General features: G+C 38.1%; 1 pseudogene; it reads right to left on the bottom strand.

The window, feature by feature from the left end:
- Positions 1–689: 689 nt before the first annotated feature.
- LOC102504669 lies at positions 690–20,458 on the bottom strand (annotated as a pseudogene).
- Between the last annotated feature and the right edge of the window lie 323 nt (positions 20,459–20,781).

Raw genomic sequence — 20,781 nt, forward strand, 5'->3', positions numbered from 1 at the left:
CAAGTCTAATAAATTTAAGAAGTTAGAAATTATATCAAGCATTTTTTCTGACCACAATGGTATGAAACTAGAAATTAGCTACAGAAAGAAAAATGAAAAAGTACAAACACGTGGAAATCAAACAACATATAACTGAAAAAAACCAATGAGTCAATGAAGAAATCAAAGAGGAAATCAGAAAATACCTCAAAACAAATAAAAATGGAAACACACCACTCCAAAAATCTATGGGATGTGGCAAAATCAGTTCTAAAAGAGAAGTTTATAGCAATACAGGCCTTCCTCATGAAACAAGAAAAATCTCAAATAAACCAACCTAACCTAACACCTAAAAGAATGAGAAAAAGAACAAACAAAACCCAAAGTCAACAGAAGGAAGGAAATAAAGATCAAAAAGGAAATAAATAAAATAGAAATCAAAAACAACAGAAAAGCTCGATAAAACCAAGAGCTGGGTTTTTTTAAAGATAAACAAATTTGATAAACGTTTAGCCAGGCTCACCAAAAGAAAAGAGAAAGGGCCCAAATAAACAAAATAAGAATTAAAGGAGGAGAAATAACAACTGATACCACAGAGATACAAAAAAAATCATAATACTACAAAAAGTTATATGCCAACAATAAAAAATCTACAAGAAATGGGCACATTTTTTGAAATGTGCAACCTGCCAGGCCTGAATTGGGAAGAAATAGACAGTCTGAACATACCAAAAAACTAGTAGTGAAATTAAATTCGGAATAAAAAAACTATCCAAGTTATCCAAGCCACAGCGTCTGTATCATCTGATTCCAACAAAAACGACAGACACAGAGATGCGCGGAAGCAAAGAGGAGAAAGAAAGTACCTGATGTGTGGAGACTTGTCACACTTGTATCTTCCCAGTGCAACCTCCAGAACCATTGCACGATCTTGTAGCCGACGCGTGGCTTTAGGAAAAAGCACGGATGACGTATGACACCGTCTGAGGATCTTCAGGAGTCCTTGGCTTTCCCCTTGGACAGCAGCACCTCGTTCTTGGGGCCGGCCCTCCTCTTTGAACTCTTTCAGGGTCTTGAAATACAGCCTCTGTTCTTCGAACAGTTCCAAGTACTGGTCGTTCAACTGGTCTCCTCTCATTTTGTCTTCTGCTTCATCTTTTCCTTCTACGATCTGTTCCATCTGACGTAAAACTGGTCCCGAGCAGCAGAGGAGGCCATGCCTTGTGAGAAGTTCTCATGAATCTAATTCAGCAGGCTAATTACTTTTTCCAGATAAACCTTTTTGTCATCCAGGGTATTATATAAAGCGAAAAACCGCCTGGTGTCTGTGCACTGCTGAAATCTGGTGGTAGAGTTCAGTAAATCTACTGTATCAGCTCGGCTCGGCTGGGCACTTCATCAGTCTTGCGAGGCAAAATTGCTCTTTCTTGATTTCTTCGAGCCTGTAGTATACGGATCTTGTAAAGCTTCCCTTTCTCCGTATTATGCTGTCTGTCCAGGTCTTCGTCGTGAGTCGTCTCAGGGGCTAAGGCACCACGCAGCTCTCCCCCGGAGAGGGTCTCTTCACCTCCGCCTGGCGCCCGCTTGGCCTTCAGTTTCCTGCTGCAGCCGGGCCATCTCCTCTCGACAACGTCCTTTAAACCCCTGTTCCTGACTTTTCAGATTTTCGTGGCTCCAAGGGCTCTCAGGTTCTGCAGGATACTCAGATGGGCTTCGATTCGGCCCTCTCGGGGACTGCGTGTTCTTCGTCCCGTTTCTCGCTATAGCTGTCCAGCTCTGTCCGCGTTTCCTTCTCTCCCTGCCGTCTGGCTTGCAGGCTGCTATGACTTGCCTGCAGCTCTTTCGTAGTTTGGTCCTCTGCAGAATCCGCTTGTGCAAGGAAATGAATGACTTTCCGATGATGGAGTTGGGAGAGGCCTCATTTTTCTGGACTTTCTTCAGCTAGTAGCTCAGACTGCTTCTCCCCGTAATCAGACACAATCTTCTTATCTCGGCGGAGCAGACACCCACGATCTGGCCTACGGAGCTGGCGGTCAGACGGCTCCCCTCGTTGGCCACGGCAGTCATCTTAGTCTTCACCGACTGAACACGCTGCTCTTCAGCATCTTGAAGCTTGTCTTCCTCATGGGCATGAGCTTCTGCAGCCGAGAGCCCTGCAGGAGCGCCGTTTTATTGTCCCCAGCCTTCTGTTCCGCTCTGGCAGCTAAATCCGTATCTCCTGCCGTATTCCAAAAGCGTAGCACAGATTCGCGAGTCTTCATGCAGCAGCAACTAGCCTCCCTGCTGGCGTCTGTATTTCCAACGGGGCTTGTAAGCGTCCAAGAGGTCAACGACTGTCTCCATGGCCTTTACTTTTCTCTTGGTGAAGCCGTCATCCTCGAGGAGACTGCAAGTCTTCTGGGACTGGGATACCGAGTAGGCGCGGATGTGGCCACCCATCTCTTCCTTTTGTTTCTATAATGCGCTTCACCACCCACTGAACAACAGGAAGTAGGTTGATAAAATCCATCCCCTGGATCTGATGCGGCTCCAGCTGATGTAAACACTTCATTCCTGGCAGGACGGAAAGGATTTTTTCTGATAGAGCTGTTTTCTGACCTATGGTAGAGTTTTCCTGAAAAAGCAAATCAACATCCACGTCAAAGTTGCAGGTGGTGATGCACGAGGTCAGAAGGTGACAAGCCTTTAATTCTTGCCCCAAAACACCCGCCTGCAACCAAGAGCTCCTGAATTTCAGTCAGCTTGACATTTTGTTCATCTTTTCTTGTTTCTACCTCCGGGAGACCCTGGCCCTCGGGACCATTGGGGAACCCCAAGGAGCGCCACGCCGTGGCAGCCAAGCCCGCGGAGCATCCGAAGGAAGCTGTCTCCACCCCAAAGCTGCTACCGGGTGGAGTACCGGGCGGCGCGGCGGGCCGGGAGCGCAGCGGCCAGGGCGATTACCCCCGCGCGAGGGCAGCCCCGGGCGAGGCCCCGACCCCCGCGGGCCCTGGAGCTGCAGTGCCGCACGCTGATCAAAAATTTTAATGCTTCTTCTCAGTTACGACTTTATGGAACAATTTAATTAGACTTAGGTTAAAAGATAAGCCTTGAAATCGAAAAGATTATTGAAGATTTACCTTCCCAGATGTATGTGCTTACACTTCTAGGGACAGATGAGACCCAAAGCCATAGATACATTCCAGGATTTGTAAAACAAGAAACACTTGTTTTATCTTTCCCAGGAGACACATTCCAAAAACTCAGGATTCTTCCCCTTCTCTTTCCCAAGAAAATTTGTTTCTTGTAGGAAGCAAAGCTAACTCTCCTGTCTTTGAAACGTGAGGGGACAATCTATTTAGCTCCTATATAAACTCCAGATCCATATTTGGGGGGCTCCTTTCCTGCAGCACAGCACATACCTCCATAAGGCCTGTCCGTTCGCTCTCTGCATCATCCCAGAAGGAGGAAGAATTGGGGAGAAAAGCAACAAATAAGGTTATTTCTGTAAGTAATAATAATCTGTTCCTGTCCCTGCAACTACTTTCAGGATAATACAAACAAATAGAATTGTTAAAAATTTATCACGCAGCCCTATCTTAAGTGTTTTACATGAACAGAGTCGTTTATTCCACATTACAAAACTATGAGTTAGGTCCTCCTATTTTTCCTATGTTAAAATGGGTCGCTGAGGCACAGAGATAATAAGTAACTTGCCCAAGGCCTCCTGAGTAAGTAACAGAGGCAGAATTTGAACCTAAACAATCTAGCTTCAGAGGCTGTGCTCTAAATTCTATGCCACGCTACCTCTAACCGTTCCTGACTCGCACTGAGCCAGTATTCGCTGTGTCTAGAAGGTTCTTGCTCAATGATACCCAACTTCTTCTTTTCACAGTTGAAAACAATTTTACAGATTGTCCCCAGCTTATGACAGTTCCTATTAAATTTGTACAACTTTATGATGGGGCGGAAGTGACATGCATTCAGTAGAAACCATACTTCAAATTTTGAATTTTGATCTTTTTCCAGGCAAGCCACACGTAGTGTGACCGTCTCTCGTGATGCTGGGCTGTGGCTGGGAGCCCCGTCTCCAATCAGCCACACCACCACGAGTGTAAACAGTTGATACACTTATAACTATCCTGTACCTGTTTGACCACTGTTTTTCACCTTCCATACAGTATTCAATAAATTGCATGAGGTATTCAACATTTTATTATCAAATAGGCTTTGTGTTAGATGATCTTGCCTGACTATCAGGTAATGTAAGTGTTCTGAGCATGTTTAAGTTAGGCTGGGCTAAGCTATGATGTTTGGTAGGTTAGATGTATTAAATGCATTTTTCACTTAGTGATATTTTCACCTTACAATGGATTTATCAGGACATGACCCCATCGTAAGCTGAGTAAGATCTGTATAGGTTGTCTTTCTGCCTAGTGTTTGTGGGTCCCGGAAGGACACATGTAGCTGTTTAATGCTTAATATAAAGCACTCTCTTCTCAAGAGAATTCTGCCAATTTTGTTTTGAATGGGCTATATATATGCCGTAAGTATGTATTGATGGCTATGAGCTAAGCTGATAAGTTAATTTAATAGTCCCCATTTCTACCACGTTTATTAAGATAAAATTGTCTCTAGTGTTTGATTAGCTTTAAGTATTTTTCATACAAAAGTTTTAAACTTTCCCTCTCAGCTCCTCCTAGAGAAACTTCTGTGTATTTAAGTCATGGCACTGGCAGGAAACAGACAGGGTAGCTGAAAAGAGTTTAATAAAACATTTATCTGCAAAGGAGTAGGCAGTGTTAGGAGAAACCTACAAAGGCTGGTGCAGCTCCCTAGTACCAGGACAATGAGGAGCTAATAGCACCCCTAGGTCTGAAGGACCAGGGAGGGTTACTAGAACCCCGAGGGAGAAGCTGTGGTTGTCACAGAGGGCTGCCCCCAGGAGTTGTGACCTACAGCAGAGGGATAAAACCAAATGATACAATCCAGCAAAAAAAAGTTGGAGGAATAAATACCCAAAACCCATTCTTCTTTCATGATCATATCTCCACGGGTGCCTCCTGTTAGCCAGACCTGACCTGAACCCAGAGAAGGAGGGACCCTTTGGTGTACTTCATAAAAGTCAGCCCCCCAGGACAAAAAGGACAGTGAAGAAAGAGGGAAAGTCAATCATGAAAAAGAAACAGGAAAAATATCAAGCACATCCTGGGATCAAAGAGACTTCACATGAACTCTTCTCTGTCTGTTCTTTGCAAAGGCAATTTCTCTTTAAGTAAGCAGTTTCTCACTCATTTCTCGTTCCTCATACATGTGGTAAAGGGCAAAGATGAACACAATTAAGGGCTTCTCTGCAATCAGCAGCCACAGCAAAGTTATCATGTGACTCGAGCCATGTGCCAAGGACAAGAAGCCCTGGCCACTGTGGAGATGTTGGTGGCATCAGAGGACACTGGCTGTGCAGGTGGAAATCCCAAAGATCCAACCAGGATCACAGGAACACAGCCCAAGGCCTCTGAGATGGAGCAACCGAATGAGATTTATAGAGAAACCAGACTCTTCCAGGCAAATCTTGCTCAACGAAGGTGAACATTAAGATTAAGCCTGAAAGATAGAGAAAATTAAAGTTTATTAAGCACAACTTCTGTCAGGTTTTACATGTATTATTTTATTGGAAGACACAAACTATGAAACTTCTATTTAAAGGATGGTTATTATTTACCTATTTTTAGCATCTCTGATAAAGGAAATTTGGTAAAAACTAATGGTGATAAGTAAAAAATGTTTTAGCAAGGACAGGTCTCCCAGCTTCCACACCCCTCCTGACACACCTACCCAAAAGTCAGTTCATTATCCATACAACAGCTGAAGTGGTTCTTTTGCAGTATGAGCCAGATCACATTACTTTTCTGCTTAAAATTCTCCAATGCTTCCCTGTTTTATTTACAATAAAATCCAGACCTTACCCAGTCAACAAAGCCCTACCAGAATTTCCCAAACCATGCATCATGCTCGTTTGTGGGTCAGGAAATAAGGTTCCCCAGAAACACACAAGTGAGGTCACCCCTTATTTTCTTTGAGTCCAGATGACGCGTGCCCAGAGAGAACCTTCCTGACCACCACACAGAAAGGGGCGCCACCAACACTTTCATTCTTTTTCCTTACTTTACTTAGTTTCCCTCCGAAGCTTTTTTATCAAGTGAAATAGCACGAATTTCTTTGTCTGTTTGTTTCATCTGTTACCTTACTGGAAAGTAAGTCTACGAGAACTAAGACGTTACCGTGTCTACTACTGTACCCCATGCTTGGAACAATAGGGGCTCAAAAATTTGTTGATGATGAGGGGATAGATGGAGAGAGGGATGAGGTTTGAGGAAGCAATATGCTAAGAGGATCCTAGAGTTAACAGAGGACCCGGCTTCCTTCTGAAGGAATCACCTTGCCTCTCACCTCCCCCTGCTGTACAGCTCCCTACCCAACCTCAGACACACACCGATATCACATACCTCTGTTGCTGCCACCTTCAGGACGCTGCCTACTGTTAACAGCACCCTGAGAGGGGAGGCTCCAGCCAGGGGGCAGTGTGGAGAGGAGTGTGGAGCGAGTCCTTGTGTGATTGTCTGCTCTGACTTGCCTAGATGGGTGCCGGGACTGGCTACACACTTAGCACCCCACTTTAAAGGCTGTAGCACAGCTTCACTGTGCTCAGCAAGAACCCCCAGCTATCTCAGATCCTTGGCACCAACCCTCATCTCTTAAATTATCTCAGACTCTTATTTCAGCCTGCCTCACTCACAAATCCAACCTTATTCCAAATGTTTTTCCTTCAGAAATCCCAGTCAATTATACCGATTAAGTATGTGGTGACTTTTAATAACTCATCAACCAGAAAACAATTAATTTCATAGTATATACAATTTGTTTTAAGTCTTAAGAAAGAAAAAAATGTTTATTTCTTAAAGCAACCATACAGCATTGGTTATTAACAAGACATTACATCAAAACCAATTGTCTTCAAAATGAATGAGTTGGTCCACTCCATTTACAAGTGTGCTGGCCCTTGTGATCGAGGACCCTCTACCCCCAGGTTTTGCTTCCCCATCACCCCAGACTGCCGTCCTTGGGATCCTGGTCCTTAAATGAAGGAGGCAATGACCACCATTCCTCAGACTGCGCAGCTGAGGAGTAACACCGGAAGGCCGACAGAGGATTAGCCCAGAGCACGCTGACTGGAGGCCCAGCAGTTCCACAGAGTTCTGAAGAATAAGAAGGCATACTTGGAAAAGGCAAGGACTTATTTATTCATTCATTCAACAGATATTTCTCTGCCAGATATTAATGGCGTAACATATGTCAGTCATAGCTGTAAGCCCTGGGGATGCAACACAAGCAAGACACACAAGGGACCTGCCCTAATGAGCTTAAGTGGGAGGATAAGGAAGTGAATAAGGAAACAATAATAAAATTGAATCCTGTTGGAGAATGATAAGCCCGTGCATAAAATAAAATGAAGTAAGGAGGCAGAGAGTGAATGAGCACGTGGGCATGGGGCGGGTGGGGTGGGAAGTGCTTTAGCAGAGGAGGTCACGGAAGGCCCCTGAGTCGTGACAGCTGAGCTGAGTGACGACAAGGAGCCAACCGGGCAAAGATCTGAGGAAGAAATGTCCTGGCAACAGGAACAGCAAGTGTAAAGGCTGTGAAGTAGGAACCAGCTTCAGTGTTTGAGAAAAGGAAAAAGGCTAAGGTGGCCAGAACCTGGTGAGCGAGGGGAAGAGTTGAAGGAAATAAGAGCAGAGACACCGCAGGCTCCAGTTCAAATACACACACTGTCCAAATACGTGTTGTTAATGTGAAACAACACAAATGCCGAGCTAATTCTTAAAAGAGAAGATCTATGATGTAAGAGAATTAATAATCATCAAGGAAAAACTACCAATGGGTTACTAACTTAAAAACTGAGAAAGAATAGAAGATTGGGGATTTGGAGATACTACTATATATAAAATAGATAAATAATGTTATACCATACAGCACAGGGAACTATATTCAATATCTTGTAGTAACTTACAGTGAAAAAGAATATGAAAACTGGTATATGTATGTATATGTTTGACTGAACTATTATGCTGTACCCCAGAAGCTGACACAACATTGTAAACTGACTATACTTCAATTAAAAAAAAAATTGAATAAAAAATCATTAAAAAAATAGGAAGAGGGAAATTGTTCATCCTACATCAGGAAATGTCAGAATATACAATGTTATTCTTGATTTTGAGGAATATAGAAAGTAGCTGATTCCTGAAATTTTATAGATAAGTTAATAAGATAAAATGGAGCATATGTAATTTCCAAATAATTAGAAAAATGCCAAAATAAATCTCTATCTATCTAGAAAAAGAAAAGACAAAGCTCAAAGAAGCTGACAGAAATAAGAGCACATATCCATGGTCACAGTAAGTGACAGGTGGGTCAAAAGTCAACTATTATTAATAACAGGCAGGCATAATTTTTAATTAAAAAATATTAATAATGATATAATAAAATATTGATAATGAATATAAGGCATTAAACAATGAAGCAATATAGTCATTTATTAATTAGTTCAAAGCAAAGTATAACTTTCATTAAAACTTATATTACAAATAGTCTATCAACAAAATAAACAAATAAATATTAGAATTATATGGTAATGCAGAAAGCAAGTATAAAACAAAGATGGAATTTAAGACCAGTACAGAGAAGATGGATTATTTGGTAAACCGTGTTGAAATAATCAGGTAACCATTGGGAAAAAACATAAAAGTTAAATCAATATAATTAAATCATAATAATACCAAAACATAGAAGCCTTTTTTATAAGTTTCAAATGTTGAATGTCATTCCAAATGTGATACTAAGAAGTCACAGAAGAAGAAATGGATACATTTGATTATATTTTGAAATACTGAATAAGAAAACTGTAAACAAAGACAAATAACAGACTGGGGGAAATTTTGCAATTTGTAACATAAACAACTACTTCCCTTAATATATAGCTAATAAGAAAAGTTCAATAAGCCAATAGGAAAATGGACAAAGCCTAGAACAGAGACCCACAAAATAGCTCTTAGAAATAGGAAATGACAGCCCTCTTAAAAAGAGAAAAGAAGTTAAAACTGCACCAAAATACTATTTTTTAATTAATTAATTTTTTATTGAGTTATAGTCAGTTTACAATGTTGTATCAATTTCTGGTGTACAGCACAATTTTTCAGTCGTACTTAAATATACATATATTCATTTTCATATTCTTTTTCACTGTGAGCTACTACAAGATCCTGAATATACTTCCATGTGCTCTACAGTATAAACTTGTTTAGCTATTCTATATATACCTGTCAGGATCTACAAATCTGGAACTCCCAGTCTCTCCCTTCCTACCCCCCTCCCCACTGGCAACCACAAGTTTGTATTCTATGTCTGTTTCTGTTTTATATTTAAGTTCATTTGTCTTTTTTTTTTTTTAGATTCCACATATGAGTTATATCATATGGTATTTTTCTTTCTCTTTCTGACTTGCTTCACTTAGAATAACATTCTCCAGGGACATCCATGTTGCTGCAAATGACATTATGTTGCCATTTGCTGCAACAATTTGCAGCAACATAATGCCAAAATACTATTTTTAAATCAGTCATATTGTCAAATAGCTGAACATTTGATACCTCACACTTCCAGGTGAATGTGATATCAATGTCACTAGTTGGGAACATCTTTGTTCAACCTTTCTCTGTATTCCCCCAGAGTAGATAATGCTCTGTCAATAAATACTTCTTGAATTGACTCTCTAATGAAGAAAAGCAGCTCATCGTGGAGTTTGAAAGTGATTGATGGAATTAACATTATTTGTTGAAACTCCAGAAATCCTAAAGGCATTTTTCTTCCATCAGAATTAGTACAATAAACTACTGGGTGCCTCCCTACCCACCAGATCTAGTCTCTCTCTACTCTTATCTCTGAGCCACACTACCTTGAGAATTACCTTATAGATCTCAGAGATCATTGGGTCTATGCTGTGCTAACAAATATTTGATATTGTGTAAATATTATGAGCATATACATATATAATTCAATAGAAACTATTTGTGTTTTAATTCCATGCCTATAAGATAAAATCCAGTATATGGGACATGAGGTTATTTTACATTCAGGATCCAAATAAAGTTTTCAGTCTCACATCTTGTCCTATCCCCTTGGACCATTCTTGTCCTCCACCAGGTTCTCTCAATTCTAATCACCCCAGACTCTGCTCTCCAGACTGACTATGCATTTTTTTCATTTTTCAGTTTTATTAGGTAAAATTGACACAATTTGACTGCACATATACAATATATTGCATGCAAGCACACATATACAGTATACTGCACATATTTTTAAAATTTACATGTATGTACTGTTCATTGTTTCTAAGAACAGTTTAGGGCTTTAGCTTTTAAAACTTACATAGTTATCAAGGGAATAAAGCCATCCACAAAATAAGAATCAACAGAATGTGGTAATCCAATCATAAAGGACTGACTACGCATTTTTACGTCTCTGATCCTTTGGGATTTCCTCTGCTAGAAATGTTCTCCCTTTGAGCCCCACCCCATTAGGCTGACCACTTGTCAAAACTCTTGTCTTCAAGGTCCAATTCAGATGTTTAATTGTTCATCCTTATACACCCTGTCAGAATTTATTACCTTTCCTTCTGTGTTTCCATAGCCCTTTACTTATACCTCTCTAGCTTCGAAATCTTCTGATTGCCTTTTTCTTTACTGTGATTTTTTTCATTTATTCAACATGTATTGACTCATTCAAAAAATATTGAGTACCTACTATATCCCAGGTGCCGATATGAAACAGTTTTTTTTTTTTTAAGTTCTCTAAATCTTCATGGATCTTAGATTCTAGTCATGAGTAAGTTCTGAGTTCCTTGGGCATCACTGTCACTTTCCCCAGAACCAAACAGAAGGTTCCTCCTGCACAGAGTAGGTACTCAAAAGCTACACCTGTCTGTTCCCCCTTTTTCATCTCCCCCTGTTTCTCTGCAGTAAATAAAAAGTTTTGTTGACTAAAATATGCCAACAGAGTGTAAATATTGTCTAACTATTTTGAAGAAATCCAAGTTATTAAATAGTACATACCACTGCTTTAACATATAGCAGTCAACCCACCCATGGTAGCAGTCACCCAAAGTATATTTTTATCTCCTAGAAATACTGATTTGTTTCATCATCAAATGATGATGCCAATGGAGTCTTTACTATATACCAGGTATATCTGATGACTTTCTGTATTCACCCACTTAATTGTCTCAACAACTCTACCAAGTATTGTTATCTCTTTTTTTATAGATGTGGAATCTGAGAAACACCTGTTAAATCACTTGCCCAAAATCACATAGCTGGTGAAGGATGGAACTGGTATTTGAACTCAGGCAGTCTGGCTCCTCAGCCTGTGTTCTTATCCACTGCATCTTAAGAATGTAGAAAGCAGAACTTTTTTTTCAAGATTTTATAGCCTAAAATAATTTACAGACTATTACAAATGCAGGAAGACTGTTACACAGGTGCTTGTCACTTCTGTCAAGCTCTTTCATTGGTCAGAAATAGACAAGGATTCAATTTACCCGAAAGAGATGAGAAGGGATGGAAGTATAAGTTCACACATACATGGGAACCCTGAAAAAGCAAGAACCCTTCGCATCAGTCTCACAGGGCCAGAAACTAGAAGGCCATTCCAATTTCTAAGTTTTCCTATGGACCTGAAGTTCTCAGTTAAATTCCTTTGAAGGATCTGGTTGCATCAGCTCAAAACTACTTAGAGATATCCTTTTGCCCCAGGCCCAGTCCTGGAGGACCAGCATGCTGTGGGTGGCTGCCATTGAGCCCAATTCCCTCTCCAATCAACCAAGGGCAGGCTGGAGGGAGGGAAAGGACTGGGTCACTTCATTCAAAACACTTGAGGTAAAGCGAGACCTTGACACAGGTAGCTTCCCTAAAAAATTGCTCTGTGCCTGGTAGGCACTCACTGTCATCCTTCATGTAAGAATGAAGAATATGTGGTGATTGCCACTAATAATATAAAGATAGATGTAGAGAATTACATGTTTAATGAAATACTTAATGTATGTGGAAGCTTTGTAAACCTTCACCTGAATCATTGCAATTGCCTACTGACTATGTTCTTTCCACCCTAAACTCCATATTATTGTCTCCTTTTTTCACTAATACATCTTCTTCACTAGGACAGTACCTAGCACTTTTGTTGAGTACACACCCAACAAAATACTTGTTGAATAAATGAATGAAATTGCCATTAATTATATAACGTGTGATCCATCCCATTTCCTGTACCTAAGAATTTTGCTACATTTCTATTTTGACCTTAAGCTTTTCAGTTAATGCTAAATTTTATATTTATGTGGACTGGGGATTTTATTGGACCCAAGAAAAATTGCGTATAGCTGGAGAAAGCAAAGTTCCACAAGAATCACTTTTCTATCTAACACTAGGTAGTAAAACAGATTTGTTTGTTCATGTTTGGAAATCTTTCTAAAATAGTGTAGAATCTGCTGTCAGTGTACCTACCAATAGTAGCCTTTTCTCTTTTGGTGGAGTGGAATATCTGCTACCTATGAGGGCTGGCGTATCTCTAGCATAAATAAAGTGCTAGCTTTTTTAACGTCTATTGTGATCACTCAGAGGCTTTTTTTGTTTGTTTATGTTCAGGCTCTCAGCTGCAGATTTGGGTTGGGTCTGCCAGAAGTCTGATGACTAAATAAGCAGCATCACTATATTTAGAATTTAAATGGAAGTCTACAAAATAGAATATCTGGTTTTGCTACCTTATTTGGTTCTTATTTTTAGGATTCATTTGGGATTAAAAGAATTTGAGAGGTATATGCATATTCTTGGTACAATCTAAGGGTTTCTGTAACCTTGGAAGCTATAAATATTGTAAATATTTTAATATTTTTCATGACAAAAATCATGTGTGTGTATATATGTATATATATATATATATATAGCTTCTAATCTTTGGCAAAAATCTTCATGAAACTCCAATTGTAGAACAGATAAACAAGATTATACTGTATAGCACAGGGAAATATATACAAGATCTTATGGTAGCCCACGGAGAAAAAAAATGTGACAAATATATATGTTCATTATAACTGAAAAATTGTGCTCTACACTGGAATTTGATACAACATTGTAAAATGATTATAAATCAATAAAAAATGTTTTAAAAAAAAGATACTGTGCAAATACAGAACATTACTATCTCATTATGCTATTTCACAATGTCCTAAATACTTTTTTGTTGTACTAGGAAAAATGTAAAACTTAGAAAATACTCACCTAAGCACAAAGAGGAGAGCTGGACATCTTTCATTCCTATACCAGAGAACTAGCAATTCAGATTTGTTTGAAAAACTAAAAATTAGCTTATACCTACATCTCCTATGACTTTATCCTCATTTACTGAATGTTCTGCGGAGGATTAAGTATAAATCTTGCTCAGTTTACAATGGAGTGACATCCCAATCAGTCTATTGTAAATTGAAAAATTGTAAGTTAAAAATGCATTTAACACACCTGAACTACCAAAATCATAGCTTAGCCTATAGCCTACCTCATCAAACTCAGAACACTTACATTAGCCTACAATTGGGCAAAAGCATCTAACACAAAGCCCATCTGATAATAATACAGTGTTGAATATCTCATGTAATTTATGGGCTACTGTACTGAAAGTGAAAAACAGAGTGGTCCTCTGGGTACAGAATTGCTATAAGCGTGTTGATTGTTTCCTCTGATGCTCAAGAAGCTGCCTGGGAGCTGTGGCTCGCTGCCCAGCATCACAGGGCTACTATACTGCATACCACTAGCCTGGGGAAAGAGAAAAATTCAAAATTTGAAGTTTCTACTGAATGCATATTGCTTGCCCACCATTCTAAAGCTGAAAAATCTTAACATCAACCTTTGTAAATTGGAGACCATCTGTACCTTTAAGCATGAGTCAGAGGAGCAACTTTCTAGGGTATTTGAAACCAAATCTATAAAAAATTAAATTTGGTGCAGTCATATGATATATTGAACCTAGATTTTTTTTTTCCTTCACTCCTAGGGAATATCTAGGAAAATAGTAAATAAAAATCCCAAGATGGCAGTGATTCAAAATTCCTAAAAATCAGCCAGTTCAAATTAGATCAAGAAAGCAAAAGATTGTGCAATATTACATGTTAAATTTATTCAATTAGGAAAAAAAAAGAAAACAAAAGAAAGGGTATCACCTGGGGAGAAAAAAGTGAATATCTGATTGTGAACTATTCAGATTTTTTTTTTCAGCCTAGAGGTAAAGTTTAGGGATTGGTGATTGAATATAGAAAAAACAGAAACAAAATGTTAACTCTCAACAATACCAACTCCAGGAAATACAAAAGTGTAAGCATAGTACACTATGTAGGTTAGCTGTAAATAATAGTCATAGGATAATATAAATACAGGATTATTGATTGAACTAAAAAAAACTAATATTAGACTTAGAGGATGTGAGACATGGAGAAGTATGTATCTGAGTGTGTGTGAGGGGTGGTGGGGGAGAAGAAAACAAAATCACCACCTTCCTTAGTAGAAAAGCAATAGATTATGTCTAAAACTAAAAACTAAAAACCTTAAGAAGCATGTTATTTACAAACATGAAGGTAAATAAGAAAGAAACAGCTGAAAAGATTAAATTGATTGCTTAAGGGATGCAAAAATCAAAGTGAAAAAAAATACCAAGAGATGGGGACTGCCTTTTTATATCAATGTGTAATAATATTTGAAATGTATTTATTAATTAAAATAAATTTAAAATTAATTAAGGGTGGGAGGGGGTAGCTCAGTGGTAGAGCATGTGCTTAGCATGCATGAGGTCCTGGGTTCAATCCCCAGTACCTCCATTAAAATAAATAAACAAACAACCTAATTACCTCCCCTGACCAAAAAAAATTGTTTTAATTAAAAAAAATTAAATTAAAAAGCTAGGTGAAAAAAAGCAACATACAGAGAAATACACATGCATATTTTTAATGCACCTATTGAGATGATCATATGATTTTCAGTCTGTTGGTATTGTATATTATATTGATTGATTTTCAAATTTTAAACTAAACTTGAATTCCTGGGATAAACTCATTTGGTCATGATGTGTTATGTTTTAGATATCACTAAATTTAGTTTTCTAATTCTTTGTTAAGGATTTTTGCATTGCACCTATGTTCACCAGGGATATTGGAGTTCAGTTTTTTATATTTGGGGTTTTTTTCCTTTAATGTCTTCATCAGAGTAAATGATTTGAGCCAGTCTCTCCTCCTTTATTTTCTGGAAAAGCTTGTGTAGATTTAATATTATTTCATCCTTAAATCAAATAGTTGGTAGAATTCACCAGTGAAGCCATCTGGGCCTAGAATTTCCTTTGCAGAACAGTTTTCCACTATAACTTCTATGGTTTTTAATAGGTGTAGAACTATTCAGTCTTTGGTAGTTTGTGACTTCAAGAGAATTTGCCTAATTCATTTAACTTTTCAAATATATAGGCACACAATAATTCATAATATTCCTTTATTATCCTCTTTAAAGTATCTGCAGGAACTATAGTGATATATTTCATTCCTAATATTGGTAAGTAATCTTTTCTCTCTTGCTTTTTTTTCTTGTTAGTCGGGCTTCAGATTTATCAATTTTATTGACCTTTGCAAAGAAGGTGCTGCATTCCATCGATTTTTTTCTTTCTTTATTTTTTTTCTTCTTTCTAGTTCACTAATTCTCTCTTACTTTTCCTTCCTTATTCTTACTTTGGGCTTCATTTGCTCCTTTTTTCTAGTTTCTTAACATTGATTTGAGATATTTTTTCTTTTCTAATATGAGTGTTAAATGTTATCATTTTCCCACGAAGTACTGTTTGGGCTATACTCACAAATCTTGATGCGTTGTTTTCATTTCCTTTCATTCAGTCCAAAATATTTTATAATCTCAATTGTAGTATCTTCTTTGACCTATGTTTTATTTAATGTATATTGTTTAATTTTCAAATACTTATAGATTTTCCATATCTTTCTCTTATTGATTTCTATTTTATTTCAATCCAGTTAAATTTATTTATTTTTGGATATATTTATTATTGTATTATTTAATTTTTTATTTTGGCAGGGGAAGGGTGTTAGTTAGGTTCATTTATCTTTAAAGGAGGTAACGGGGATTGAACCCAGGACCTCGTGCATACTAAGCATACACTCTACCACTTGAGCTTACATTCCCCCCAAGTTAAATTTAATGAGATTTGTGTTGTGGCTTAGAACATAGTCTGTCTTGGTGAATATGAACGTTACTTACACACTTGAAAAGAATATGTATTCTGCTGCTTTTGAATGAAGATTTCCATAAGAACTATATAGGCCAAGTTGGTTGACTGTTTTGTTTAAGTCTTCTATATCCTTACTGATTTTCTGTGTATTTGTTCTGTTAATTACTAAGAGAGGAGGGTTGAACTCTCCAACTAGAATTGTGGATTTACATAGTTTCCATTCAGTTCTATCAGTGTCTTGCCTCAGGATTTTTGAAACTCTGTTTTCAGGCACATGTACATTTAGGAGTTTTAGGTCTTCTTAATGAATTGACCCCTTTTCATTGTGTGATGCCCTTCTTTATCCCCGGCAATGTTCCTTATCATAACATCTACTCTATCTCATATTAATATAACCACTCAGCTTTTATTGCTTTGTGTTAGTTTGCATAGTGTATTGTTTCTGGTCTTTTACTTTAAACAACATGTGTCATTATATTTAATCTCCGAAACAAGTCTATGAACTAAGTAGTATTATCATCCCCCAATTTACATGTGAGAAAAACTGAGGTAGAGGATTTAACACTCCCCTGTACTGCCTCTTCACTCAGCCCACTTCCAGAGCTCTTAGTCTTCTTCTCCTGCTACTTCTCAAATATGTCCAGATCATATTTTCAGTGCCAATTTTTTCCATTTACATTCCAATATAAATAAAATATCCAAATAATGTATTTTTCCCATTACCACCATGGGACCCAGGAAGGCTATTAACATTTTGCATGAGGAAAATTAAAACGTGGATTAAAATGTTTTACTTCCCTGAATTGGTTCTGAGTGCAAAAATACCAGTGTGGTAAGATTCCTTACCACTTGTCTATGAATACCTAAATTGAACCCTATTTTTCTTTCTGTTGCCTTTCAACTGATTTCTATTTAAGTTAACTAATAATTTATTGTATTAACAGGTAACAGGCTTAGAGTCAAAATCTATACTAAAAGTTTTTACATTTTATTTAAGGAAGTAAGCCACAGCATCTCCAACTAATAGCACCTTCTGGATCTCAGTCATTAGTTTATGTTTTAGAAGAGAGTGAGGCTGAGCAGTGCTTCCTAGTGATGCCACACAGCCCCCTAAATCCAGTGGAACCCTTTATCCTCATCAGGTCCTTGGAGCTTGGGCTATAGTCCATCACTCACATTGCCTCTGCTCCCAAGAGACTGAAAACACAATAAGCCATCAGCTTTGGCACTAATCAAAGAACAGGGATTTAGAAATTATTCTATAGAATCTCTTTGATCAAAGCAGAGAAGAAATGGTTACTCTGTCACTAGGTCAGGCCCCCAGCACTTAGTTGCTGGCTTCTCTGAATAAATTAGTTGAGAAGGTCTACAGAGCTCACTTTGAGCATAAATTTCCAACAGAAGAGTTTTAGAGTCCCTTAATCTCTAACCAGAGAATCATACTGCTTCTCCAATTAAATGTAGGGGAAACAGCCTTCAATGTGTTTATTTAATAGTCAAAATGCCTAACTCTCCTGGGCCCCATGCTCAGACCCCGGCACTCTCCTGGCCAACACCTGCGCCCACCAGAGATCGCTGACACAGCACACTCCTAGAAGGTGCTGGCTTAGCCCGCACTACACCAGATTCCTGATGTGAGTGATTTTTTTTTTAATACGAAATTAATTTCTTTGTCCTCTTGTAGATATTCTTTTTCTTTTTAAATAAAATATATGCTGGCAATTAAGTAATCTGGATATTTTTCTATGTAAAGTTGATTTTTTTTTTTAATCCCAATCAGAATAACTAACACTTTAACATGCTGATCATATGCCAGGCACTAGGCTGGGAACTTTTATTTATTTCATGCCATAGTAGTGAAATATCAGGCTGATATTCTCAGAATTCTTTCTATAGAAGCTATCATTTAATTTTATAAAGTGATCACATATGATAGCTTTGGAAACAAATGTCTGTGCCTACAGTTTTCTAAACATCTTTACTTGAATTTCTACAACTATGATAATGTTACTGTATTTGCATATACCTTCATTCAGAACAAAAAGTGAATGGTAATTCTCCTTAGTATCTTAAGAAGAGCACTGAGTTGGGAGGCTGAAGATCTTGCTCCTAAGAGCCAGCTAAGTTTGGATGGAGGACTTCGTGAAATTCATTCAAAAATTCTTGATCTCAGTTTCACCACTTACGACATTAAAGAAAAACTGGCGTAGGTGCTCACTAGGGACCTCTTTAATTCTAAGAGTCTAAAAATCCTTCAGAGAAAGAATGTACTTTGGAAACAACTAACCAGGTATATGTTTTTTGAAGTGTTAATGATTGATAGGTTGTGACACTGAAATCAGTAAAACACGAATCAAATATTTACACATACCTCCCGTGCAGTGTATTTTCCATTGTGGGAAGGTATTAGGCAATGGAAAATTTCTCAAATACTTTTACTGGAAGAGACTAATTAAGCTCAGGTTTTTGTTACTACTATGTAAAGTCCCCACGAGAGCAGTAACGGTATGTCAAACCGTCTGTTTATTCATAGGCTAAAATATCACATTAAAAATTATTTAGCAAGTTGTTCTCAGACTAAGAGGCTTGTGATTTGCGAAAGAATAGAGAACTTTTCTAAAAGTACTAACAGACCAAATCTATTGTTGTTGTTAGTATTATTAACAATTATAATTCAAAATATCAGTGAAGTTGTAATTAAATATAGGCACTGTTCCTTGAAGTTGCCCTAAAATGTAAGTCAGAAGTTAAGGTCTGTATTTTTAACTCAGCCACTGACTTATGAGATAGTGAAATGTCAAGCCTTTCAGTTCTCTCAAAAGATGGAAAAAATGTCTCTCAACTAAGCACCCCAGTTCTGACTGGACAGACAGAGACCATGTTAATGGTTCTTGATGCATTAATATGGGAAGCTTTGAAAAACACCTGCAATATTTTCTAAATTAACTTTCTAAACTGTCTTAAATTAATTTTCTAAATTAATTAAATTAATGCCTAAGTGTTTACTAAGTTTATTACAAATTGATCATTATGCTTTTCTAAATTTCCAGTTTTCTATTTAGATTTTCAACCTGGTCATTCTTTCAGTATGAATTCCACATGTATATTACCCATTTTAAAAAATGTTCTTTCCTTTATTTGTCCTGAAATAAACTTTCTGAGGCTTCGGTGATTACCTAATCCTACTGGAATTTAGGGATTTGATAACCAAGTCCACATTCCTCCTGTCCACACCCTTCATTGTGCAAGAGACTTTGATCTTATCTCCTTCTGGGCCTTTTCCACACCAGAATCCTAGTCTTTCAAATCTACTTCCACATGAAAGTTTTCCATTCCCCAATTTTTATTACCCTTCTATTACTGACCTTTATTTATTTTTAGCTCTATTTTCTTCCTTGAGTGTGTTATCCAAAAGCACATTATGGTTTTCTGAGTAAAGAAAACTATAATTTCTTTCATCATTATAATATTTCCTAATAATATCCAGTATTTCATTTATCTTGTACTAAAACAACATATTGAGTAATTAAGTGGACGTCTCTGGCCTTGCATTCAAATTGACATCTCTTCCCTTGAAATCGTGTTTTCTATTGTTCACTACTGGATGCTCACCATGATGCTTGCCCAGGCTGAATATCACTTGACTTTTTCATATTCATTTCTATTATTAGGCAAAGTTATCTTAATTCCTTCCTTTCCATTATTACTTAAGTGGAAAATGTGTTTCCCGGAACACACTAGCCCAAGGGAAAAATATAATCACAATGGCAATCAGGCACCGGGATTTTTCTGGTTACGTCCCAGCATGCTCTGGGGAAAACAGCCTCCAAAAAAAATCAAGAATGTGCTCTTCTGAATATTCTATTGGCTGCTGTCTTCTTTTCAGCTCACTAACGTGATGCCTTCTGTTGCCCTTGATACCCAAAGCAGTAGCCAGGATGACAGCGTCCACTGTGCCACACCAGAGCATGCGCACTGCTGCCGCGCACTGATGTCTACACTGAAGGTCTACACCGGATACCCGGTATTCGGAAGTGGTAGTGGTAGTGGTAGCAGGGGGTGTCAAGTGTGTCCCGGGAGAGCTTCTACCTTCTCTAGCTGCTCGCGCCACTGTCCTTGCCATCGCAAACCCCAAATACCTTTGCGCTTTTGATTTTCACTTGTTCTCCATTTATACTCCCTCATCCTGGGATTTAGTCCTGAATCCAAGGAGCCTAACCTAGGGGATAACTCATCTCCCTAAACATGGGCTGACTATTCTCAAACCAAACCCATGCATGTCAACACTGAACTTTCTCGTCCCCCATGACAAGTGATTTGCCATTAAGTTCTTTGTCACCACAATGTGTTCTACATACACATGATCTAATTTAGTTCTTCTGATAACACCCGGAATAGATGGTGCCACCAGTTTTACAGATGAAAAAACAAAAGCGTCAAAAAATT

Source organism: Camelus ferus, chromosome 8 (assembly GCF_009834535.1).
Source record: "Camelus ferus isolate YT-003-E chromosome 8, BCGSAC_Cfer_1.0, whole genome shotgun sequence".
Taxonomy (NCBI): Eukaryota; Metazoa; Chordata; class Mammalia; order Artiodactyla; family Camelidae; genus Camelus; species Camelus ferus.